We start from the raw sequence: 9,785 nt of genomic DNA, 5'->3' as shown, positions 1-9,785 counted from the left end.
GGTGCACATGCTTCCTTAAGTGAGTCAAAAGGATCAGCATTTGTAGGGAGGGGAGCAGTAGAGGAAGTTGATTCATTTGTCTGTTTATTTCATAAGGGACCTCAAACCAGTAAACCCATGCTTAAAACAGTGCCAATATTCAAGGACAAATCCAGGAACTTAGTCAACTTGTAAATGACATTTATGGGAGTTTAAGAATATAACTGTCCTTTTTAAAATTTATTTATTTATTTTTGAAGTACTAGGGACCAGGTATTGAATGTAAGACATCACATATAGAAAGCTGGTGTTCAACCATCAGCCACATTGGCTTCCTGGAGTTGGCTCCTTTCTTGTTTTGCTTGTTTTTTTTTTTTTTTAGGAGGCATTGGGAACTGAAGCAGGGATCTCCCATGTGGGAGGCTGGCACCCAACCGCTTGAGCCACATCTGGTCCCTATAACCTCCCTTTGATTTAATTATTATTTTTTTAAAGATTTATTTATTTATTTCTCTCCCCTTCTCCCCCCCCCCCCATCCCACCCTAGTTGTCTGTTTTCTGTGTTTATTTGCTGCGTGTTCTTTGTCCACTACTGTTGTTGTCAGAGGCATGGGAATCTGTGTTTCTTTTTGTTGCGTCATCTTGTTGTGTCAGCTCTCCGTGTGTGCAGCACCATTCCTTGGCAGGCTGCACTTTCTTTCACGCTAGGTGGCTCTCCTTACGGGGCATACTCCTTGTGCGTGGGTCTCCCCCACGCAGGGACACCCTTGCATGGCAGGGCACTCCTTGTGCTCATCAGCACTGCGCATGGGCCAGCTCCACACGGGTCAAGGAGGCCCAGGGTTTGAACTGTGGACCTCCCATGTGGTAGACGGACACCCTAACCACTGGGCCAAGTCTGCTTCCCTTCCTTTGATTTAAAATGCTAACCTCTCTACCAAAACAAAATGAAGATGTTGAAGTTCCTCTATTCCTCCCCTTCCCCACAAAAAATGAGTTGGTTTTCAACTGATGTTTGCTTTTTTCACAAAAAGGTTTCTGTTAACAGTGATACAAGTATCTATCAGATATACATCAGGTATACATCAGAAAATGACCAGCCTTAAAACATCAGCACAGCTGGGTTAGTGGTACCTACTGAATATCAGCCCTACCTGCTAGGCTTTTTCAATCCTTTTTTTGTCAACACAATAATGGCCCAGAGAATATTCATATAATGTTCAGATCTAAAAGCAACAATAATAATTGAATTCATAATAAAAACAACATAATAAAAGAACTAGCCCTTACAAAATGAATCTGAGATTAAGAACAATGTTATAAGGTTTTTCTCTATTTGTTAAGAAGAATACTGCTATTAGTGCTGAAAATATATCCAGGGTGCTTCAAGTCTACAGTCTGGGACTTGCTATGTCTTAAAGAATTATGAATATTAGGTTTGAGCTAAATATTTTTTTATTGTTTTATCCCCATTCCTCAAAATTTTTTTATAAATCAAAATTTATGGGTTTGTCAATGCTAATGTCAAAGGTGTGTGAGTTTGTTTACTTTTTTCTTCAGGAGGTACTGGGGTTTGAACCCAGGACCTTGTACATTAGAAGCAGGCACTCAGCCACTAAAGTACATTCACTCCCCTGTTTACTCTCTTTGATACTAGAAATTAATTGAATCAAGAAAAAAATTAATCTGGCCTACTAATAGCGAGTCTTTAAACCTCTGCACAGCATCTCATTTGTTTTCTCAACCCTGTGAGGTCAATTGCCCCATCACCATGAAGCAATTCAGGTTCAGAGAGATAAGTGATTGCTAAAAGGTGCATGACTTGTAAGTGATGGAGCAAAGCCTTAAACATATCTCTTCTGCCTTTCAGCACACTCACCATAGAGAGAAAGAGTAAACTGGGAACATTGAGAAGCTCCCAGGAATCCTCACTTTTAAATGGTTAGAAAATCACACAGAAAACCCATGTCCTCATCTCCTTTAATATTTTCCAGCTAGTGACCTTGACTGTGGAGGCTGGTCTTTTGAGGGGAAGCGAGTGGTGTCACAAAAGATAACATCAACCCAGTGTCACCTTACTAAACAATACTTGTAGTTTCTCTCTAAATATTCATTAATAGATTAAATAGTTTATGTCTATTGTGAGGCATGACTGCTAGAAGTCCCATAGTATCCATTCTCTGTCCTTCAATAGAACTCTCACCATTTTCCTCAGCCTCCCTTGTAGTCAAAGGGATATAAGCAGAGATGATGTGTGTCTCTTCTGGGTTGAACCTTTGGAAGGAAAAAGTATGCCCTTCCCTTGCCTCTTTCCCCCTTTCTGCTTGAAGAAGTGTAGATCCAGAAGAATGTGTTAGCAATCCACCTATGTGCAAGAGGACAACACAATTGAGAAGGACAGAGATAGAAGATACATGGTTTTATAACACTGCAAAGCTGCCTTATCATCCCTTATTGAGAAAATAGTACATATGAGAGATAAATACAATTCTATTTTATTTAAACCACTTTTAATAAGTTGGGCTTTTGTTTTAGCAGTTAAGCTTGAAATTTGGAATTGAAAGGGAGAAACCAGGCTTATTCTACTTTTTCAAATTATGATGTTTAATTGTCCTCTCTATTTTCTAGATCTACTGTGTCTACTGCTTTAGTGGTACTGGCATTTTGTGGATTTGAACAAACATGTGGTATTCCGATAGGAAATCACAATCTTAAGCTCTAAGCATATCCTTGTTTGACTGATGGTCAGATTGCTCCTGTGGTTGTTTGGTTGCCAGGTGAAGAAATTATTTATGTGTAAGTTTTATTAAACACTCAGGTTTGAGAGTTCTTTGAGTGAAGGGCCTGTGTCTTATTCATTTTTTTATCCACATAGTCTCCTGCACAAGGCCTGGCACATTGCAGATGCCCGATGAATCAATGGATGTTCAATGCACTTGGGTTAGAGAGATGGTGCATCTAGTTAAGTAAGGTAAGAACCCTGGTCTTGGGATTTCACAGGTATTATGGTTGGGGAGAGAGGGATTGATGCCAGTCAGCTAGTCAGTTAGTGTGGTGGCCACAGCAAGTAATTAGTTCAGAGACTGCACATGAGTAAGGTCAGGCAAATCAGAACTAATCCCAGAATTTTTGTTTCAAGTACAGGTAAAGAGAGATCCTGTTTCTGCTAGAGTTGGGTCTTGATGCTGCTGGAAGACATTTTACTTCCAGAAATGGAGAATTTTCTGAGAACAGAGCCCACCCCTGGAAAGAGTAGGAGAGAGAGAGTAAAGGCAAATCCTGACGACATTGTCTCAGTCTCCGGATCCAGGTCTACCCGTGAATTTTTCAGCTGTGACCCAAGAAATTACTCCTTTTGCTTAGCGCAGTTTCAGTTAGTTCTGAGTAATAAAGAACACATGGATTTTTGTGCTAGAGCCATCTCTATCTCCTTGTGCAGTCTTGGGAAATCATTTCACCTTTTTAGGCCACATTTCTTAATGTTGAGATAGTTGGACTTGATAATTACTAAGGTCCTTTCCAGCTCCACCTTCCATGATTTTTTCTTCATATATATATAATTTATTGTGATTGTGTGGTATGGCTGCTGGTAGTTATATATATATATATATATATTCATATATACATATATGAATCTACTAATGTAATACTATTGCATCTCAGTGAAGCTCTCCCACAAATTGTTATCATTCTTGCCCGCTTCTGGCCTCCTTTGTTGGCTTTATGCCTCTTGTCCAGGTAGGAGGAAGCTATGGAAGAGATCTATATCTCAGGGCGTGTGTTATATTTTCTTTAAGTGAGAAATTCATCTTATTTGGTTTCCTTCAACTTGTATAGGGATTATTCCCTACCATGGTGAAACAAGACATGACCCACATTAAAAAAAAAATTCCCCACCAGATATGGAATCTTCAAGAATTTATATATAGAAATGCCTGACTTTGACCACCCAGCCTATCATTACTCGCTATCCTTTCTTTATCTTATTCATTATCATATTTATACTTTCATTAGAATCGCTATGGTTTGAGGCAGCATTTGAAGTTTTGCAGGTTATGCCCTCACCTCTCTTTCCTGCAGAATGCTTTCTTTCATACCTTCTCTAGCTTATGCGATTTTGAGTTAACACCTTACATAGTACATTCTTCTCTAGAAACAACCCAAACTCTCAAACTTCCTGCTTAGACTTCCAAAATCACTGGGGGTAAGAACCACACACATGCTATGTCACTCTATCAGCTTTTACTATCTATCCAGTATGATAGTATTTGTATTTTTGTCAGTCTATCTCATTCACTCTCTCCATTAGGGGTAACAAACCCCTCATGAAAGAATCAAGTTATCTAATAAGCATTATGGTCATAATGGGCCACAATCTTAAATCAATCTGTTTTATGCTTCTTTCATTTAAAGCAAAAAGCATTAAGCAGAAATATGCAACATACCAAATTTGTTTTACTAGAGAAATGCCGTTAAAGTTCTAACACTTCAGAATCCGTTGAGTACCTGATCCTCAAGTGGTTTTTTCCTCACAAAATGTCTATAGAAAGTTCACAATATTTTCGATGAGTTAACTCCCTGCTCCCTGGCGACTATTGAATGGACAAGGTAAACTCATGTGAGCTTGATGTGAAGGAGGTCAACTGCTTTGAGAGGATTTGGCAAAATCTCTGCCAGCACACAGAGAGAATGAGACAGTAGAGCTCAGATCATATTCTGAACAATGTTGAACTCTAACCTATTGCTCATACTATTCTTGAAAGAACTGGATTAAGGCAGGAGTGCCTGATTGCAACAGCTCTCCAGTCATAACTCTGTATTACTTTCATTACCTCAGAAATTTGCAACAAAATCTCATTATCAAAGGTAATTTGCTAGTGACTATTCCTTACAATCTTAAAGAGCTTGACCAATACAATGTTTCTTATTTCTACCCAAGAATTGAGAAAAAAGAGAGAAAGAAAAAGAAAGAAGAAAGAAATGAGATAAGAAAGAGAGAAAGGGGGGAGGGGAAGAAAGAGAAAGCAAGGAAAGAAAGGACGAAAGAAAAAGAAAGAAAAAGAAAATATGACAGGTATTACCTTAACTTTGAGTTCTATATCCTGGGCTACCCAGGACATTCTTGATTTATACCTGTAGTCCTGATATAGTTATTAATAATCCTACTTTCCTTCTCAAAAGTGTTCCAGTATTGCCACTCTAAGTGGATTAGATGCAAAGGAAAACTTAAATGTTGAAATGGGGTGGGGATACCAGAAGAAATTATGCAATGTTCTTTGCAGGAAGCTCCTAAAATGTATTACTCAACTGGAAGTTCTCAGAAGATGTGTCAGGTCCAAGGGCTTGGGCAATGACTTTTGTTGCTGAAGCTGTCAGAGGCAGACAAAGTCAAAACATGGAGGATGCTGTCCTGTGTTAACCAGTGTTCATGTTAAATAAATTCAGAAACTCGTAATTTATGCTTAGATTATCTTTCTTAGTACTTGGCCTCATGACTTTAATGAAATCTTACTTAAGTTTTTTACTTTTGTTTAAGTTTGTTTTTTTGGATCAACTCTACTTACTGTGTCTACAATAGACTGTCATTCCCAGTTACCTACCCTATCATCAGATAACCCCAAGAACAAGTCATAGAAGATATACAAGGGAAGCATATGTGTGGTTGCAAATTGAAAATGGACTGCTTTCAACGCTCTTTGGCTTCTGATCCAAAAGCTTTGTGCCATAATTGTTTTCAAAGGTTTCAGAGCAATGTCTGGCTCATACACCCTACTTCTTAGTGTTACGGCTCGGCTCATCCCTATTGCTTATTTGTAAGCTCCCACTTCCTTATCTTTGTTTGTTTTTTGTAGCGTAGACTGCTAACTGTTCCCCCATATCCATTCTCTCATTTCCTATGGTAAGAGTGATCTTCTCCTCCATCCCTCACTTTTTTTGCTGGTAATATGGCTGCCTCACTAGAGACTAACCTCATCTATAGCCCCATTGAATCCAGGTATTCCATTTTACTAAGTCCCTGCTTATTGAATGTGAGCAGAAGGTATGTATTTTATTTCTATATTGTTTGCTTAAAGGAGATTCCTTGCTATGGACTTGTTCTCTTCCCCCTTCCTGAGAGCTGAGTACAGATGTGCCAGCAGCCTCACTTTGGCCATACTGATGATGACAATGCCCTAGGGTCTTGCTATTTAAAGTGTGGTCCTTGAACTAGCAGCATTAGCATCATCTGGAAGCTTTGTAGAAATGCAGAATCTTAGGCCCCATTCCTTACTGAATTAGAATTTGCATTTCAGCAAGAACAAGTGATGTATATGCATGCTGAAGTTTGAGAAGCACTACCTTAGTAGAGTGATGATAGAGCAGTGGGACAGAAGGAATATGGCTTCTTAATGATTCTGATTAGAGTTACCTGCAGCCTGGTGTGCCCATCTTAGACTACTATGAGAGAGAGGAAATAAAATTCTTATTTAAGGCATTGTATTTTGGGATCCTGTTTTTCATTTCTACCCTAAGTTATATGGCTTTTATTCCTTCTAATAGCAAACCTGCTTTTGTAGTCTCTGCCAGCATGTTGGGGAGAAAGAGAAGGAAAGATAATATTTCCATCTGAATATTCTAGAGTAATCCCTCCATCCTTTAGGAGTACCTAAATTAACTCAATCTACAATGATTTATGTGGGATGGGAAGAGTAGGGAGTGCTCTTACCCCATCCTCCTGAGTATCACTCTGCATATTCTATAATTTTTGGTCTCCTTGAGGATGTTATGTTAAGAAGTTCAATATAAATATTGAATGAACTGAATATATACACAGTGTCTCCGGAGATGGTTTCATCAGTTTTTTTTCCAGAATATCCAAATTCTAACTAGCACCATTAATCAAATAGACCACATTTATTATAAAGCACATTAGGGCATGCATACTCTCCTTCTGTTACATAGAATCTCACTCACTGTTTAATTTTTTTTTTTTTAATAAGGAATGCTTCTCAGATTTGCATGTCATCCTTGCAGCAGGGGCCAGGCTAATCTTCTCTATATCATTCCAATTTTAGTATATGTGCTGCCGAAGCAGCACTTAGTTTTAAAACAGCCATTTTTCCTTATTTTTTCCTTTCTATCTCTAGTTTGGTCAATGTGTTATCTAGATTTGTAATTCCCCTACTACAATCCAACAAATACTTAATGCCTACCAACTGCTACACATAATACTATATGCTAGGAAAACAGTGGTGAATAAAAAACTGATTTGCCCTCACATATAGCTTACAGTCTAATTAGGCAGAAGACCAATAAGCAAGTAATTACATTCCTGAAGAACGTTAAGAAGTACAAAGTATGCCAAATACTTAAGTAATACTTATTGACTGAATAAATATATAATTACATAGTTTATTAACCATTTCTCTCTCAACCTCCACGAGAGAAGCACAAGCTCTCCTACTTCCCCTTTCCTACTCTCCTCATTGCTTTGGGTCCAGGTTGCTCTTTGCAGTTTTGGCCAGACAAGTTGTATTATAAATGAGGTAAAAATAAGGGCTTGCTATTATGCACTTGGAAAAGAAATAGAAGGGATGTTGGCAAAATGAAAATAGTTTCATTTTGATGGTAAGATTGTGGCTTCCTTTATTCTTTTGATTGTTATCAAAGTGTTGATTGTATAATACGTAAAAATTTGGAGTAACAAGGGCCTATGTGTGTGTGTGTTTTAATCTTATTACTTTTCAACAGGAAGCAAAGTCACACTTCCTGTGTAAGTACCAATCTCTCATTAGTGTCCACTGGGACTGACTAATGTCATTTTCCTTTCTTCTAGCCTAACATAAAACAAGCCCCTTCAACATTTAATTACTGTTATTTTGTCTCTGGAGAGCCAAAATTTCTATTTCCACATTTCAAACAACTCTGAACTTTAAATATTATTTTCATCTAATATTTACTCCCGGTAGTTTCCTCATAAAGGTGTAAGTCAGAAAGTCTTTTTCACACCACTACTAACCTACCTTTAAAATCCATGGGTGGAGAGGTCAGTTAGTGGAGGGACAGATGACATAAATAGGATGCTGAACAGGTCAGGGGAGAAAAGATGCTGTTATTGAGATAAACAAAACACCATTGAATAGTACCATACTGAGGGTGGGGTTCTGCCCAGGGAAAACCACATTGTTTCAATTCCCTACTGAGGATAAGAAACCACCCCAAAATTTAGCGGCTTAAGCAATTGGTCGTAGTTTTGCTCACAGTTCTCCAATTCAGGCAGACTTGGTGGGGACAGCTGATCTGTGCTTTCTGTGGTATTGACAGGGTGGTTCACCGGGGCTGGAGGATCCAAGATGGCTTCATTCACATGGAACTCCAAGTGGGGTGGCTGGAATGGCCACAGCTGGCTGGCTCTCTGTCTCAGGAGTTTCAACCTTCAAGGTTTCTCTATCCCAAGGAATAGAAGGACTTCCTTACCTGGTGTCTCAGGGTTCCAGAGAGAGTGAAAACACAAGCTGCACTGGTTCAAAAAGCCTAGTGCAATATTATTTCTCTTGCATTCTCATAGTCAAAGCAAGTCTCAAGGCCAGCCCGCATTCAAGAGGAGGGAAAATAGATTCCAGTCTAGGTGAGAGGCGCAAAAAACATACAGGAATAGAAGGGATTGTTGGTGGCCATTTTTGCATATAATCATGCTGTGTACCACCCCTAGTGAAAACCACACCATCCACACGGTCATGAAGATGATAGTGAAAAAGGAAGATTGCTGTTACAGATGACATGTAGATAGGAAACATGAAGTCACCCAACTCAGCTTTAGGATTGCTATTATTTCTACCACTACAACCAAGGGTCTAAAATGCATTAACCTTAACAAGATACTATCACTTACATTTAGCTGATTCGATTCTCATGACAACCTGCAAATTTGGTGCCTTTCTTAATTTGTACCTTAAAAAAAAGACTTTTTCCTTTCCGTTTTATCTTCTCACTTAACCTATATTTTCTTTGGACGTGATATATATTTGTGTATTTCTTTTTCTTTCATTTTATGGTGTGTATTCTTATAAGCTATGCTAATAATGTGAGACAGATATATAGATAAATACATTGCTATTTATGTACTGATTGATCTTAAATCAGGCTCAGAGAGGATTACTTGGTCAAGTTTACACACTTACTCCAAAATAGAGTCTATCCTGGTACATATTTTTTCTGTACCTAGATGTCTCAAATAATAACAAATCCTAATTGTATTATGCATTCTAGGTTTTCTTAAACCAGTAGTGTAAATACTTGCTTATTGGTTTTCTTAAACCCAAGGCTCACATGGTCTTTTTTAAAATATAGAAATATTGAGCATAGCAAATAAATTTCCAAAATAATGTCTTATTATAACTTGGATTTACTTGAATTCAATTCAGTAAATATTTATTAAATAACTACTCAGTACCAGGTACTAATCTGGGTGCTTGGTGAACAACAGTGGACAAAACAGGTATCCCTGCCCTTGAGGAACTTTCTACAAGTGACATTTTGTAAACAGAAAAAATAAATGCTTTCATTGTGGGAAGAAGAATTTGACAGTGGGGTTGTGCAAGGAACTGAGCAGGAGCTTATGATGATGACTTTATGTTATCAGAAATTTTTTGGAAATTTTTATCAAAGGGAAATTGAACTCTAGCATTCCTACTTGGGTGAGGAATCTTTGTGGGTTTTACCTCTATCAATAGCATCTGCCTTTGAACTCCTCTGGCATTTGAATCACAGCCACGATTTTTATGAAGATTCACTCTTCAGAATTTTAAAGATTTCTTTATGGATTC

The 9,785-nt window shown here is 38.2% G+C and overlaps 1 non-coding gene across 1 annotated transcript; it reads right to left on the bottom strand.

The window, feature by feature from the left end:
* Positions 1-6,950: 6,950 nt before the first annotated feature.
* On the bottom strand, positions 6,951-7,057 carry LOC111761984 (U6 spliceosomal RNA). Its single transcript, XR_002795205.2, has one exon. It is a non-coding gene; the product is annotated as a U6 spliceosomal RNA (small nuclear RNA).
* Positions 7,058-9,785: the final 2,728 nt, after the last annotated feature.

Source organism: Dasypus novemcinctus, chromosome 9 (genome assembly GCF_030445035.2).
Source record: "Dasypus novemcinctus isolate mDasNov1 chromosome 9, mDasNov1.1.hap2, whole genome shotgun sequence".
Taxonomy (NCBI): Eukaryota; Metazoa; Chordata; class Mammalia; order Cingulata; family Dasypodidae; genus Dasypus; species Dasypus novemcinctus.
The sequence above is the reverse complement of the archived record's forward strand: the minus strand, read 5'-3'. Positions and strand labels throughout refer to the sequence as shown.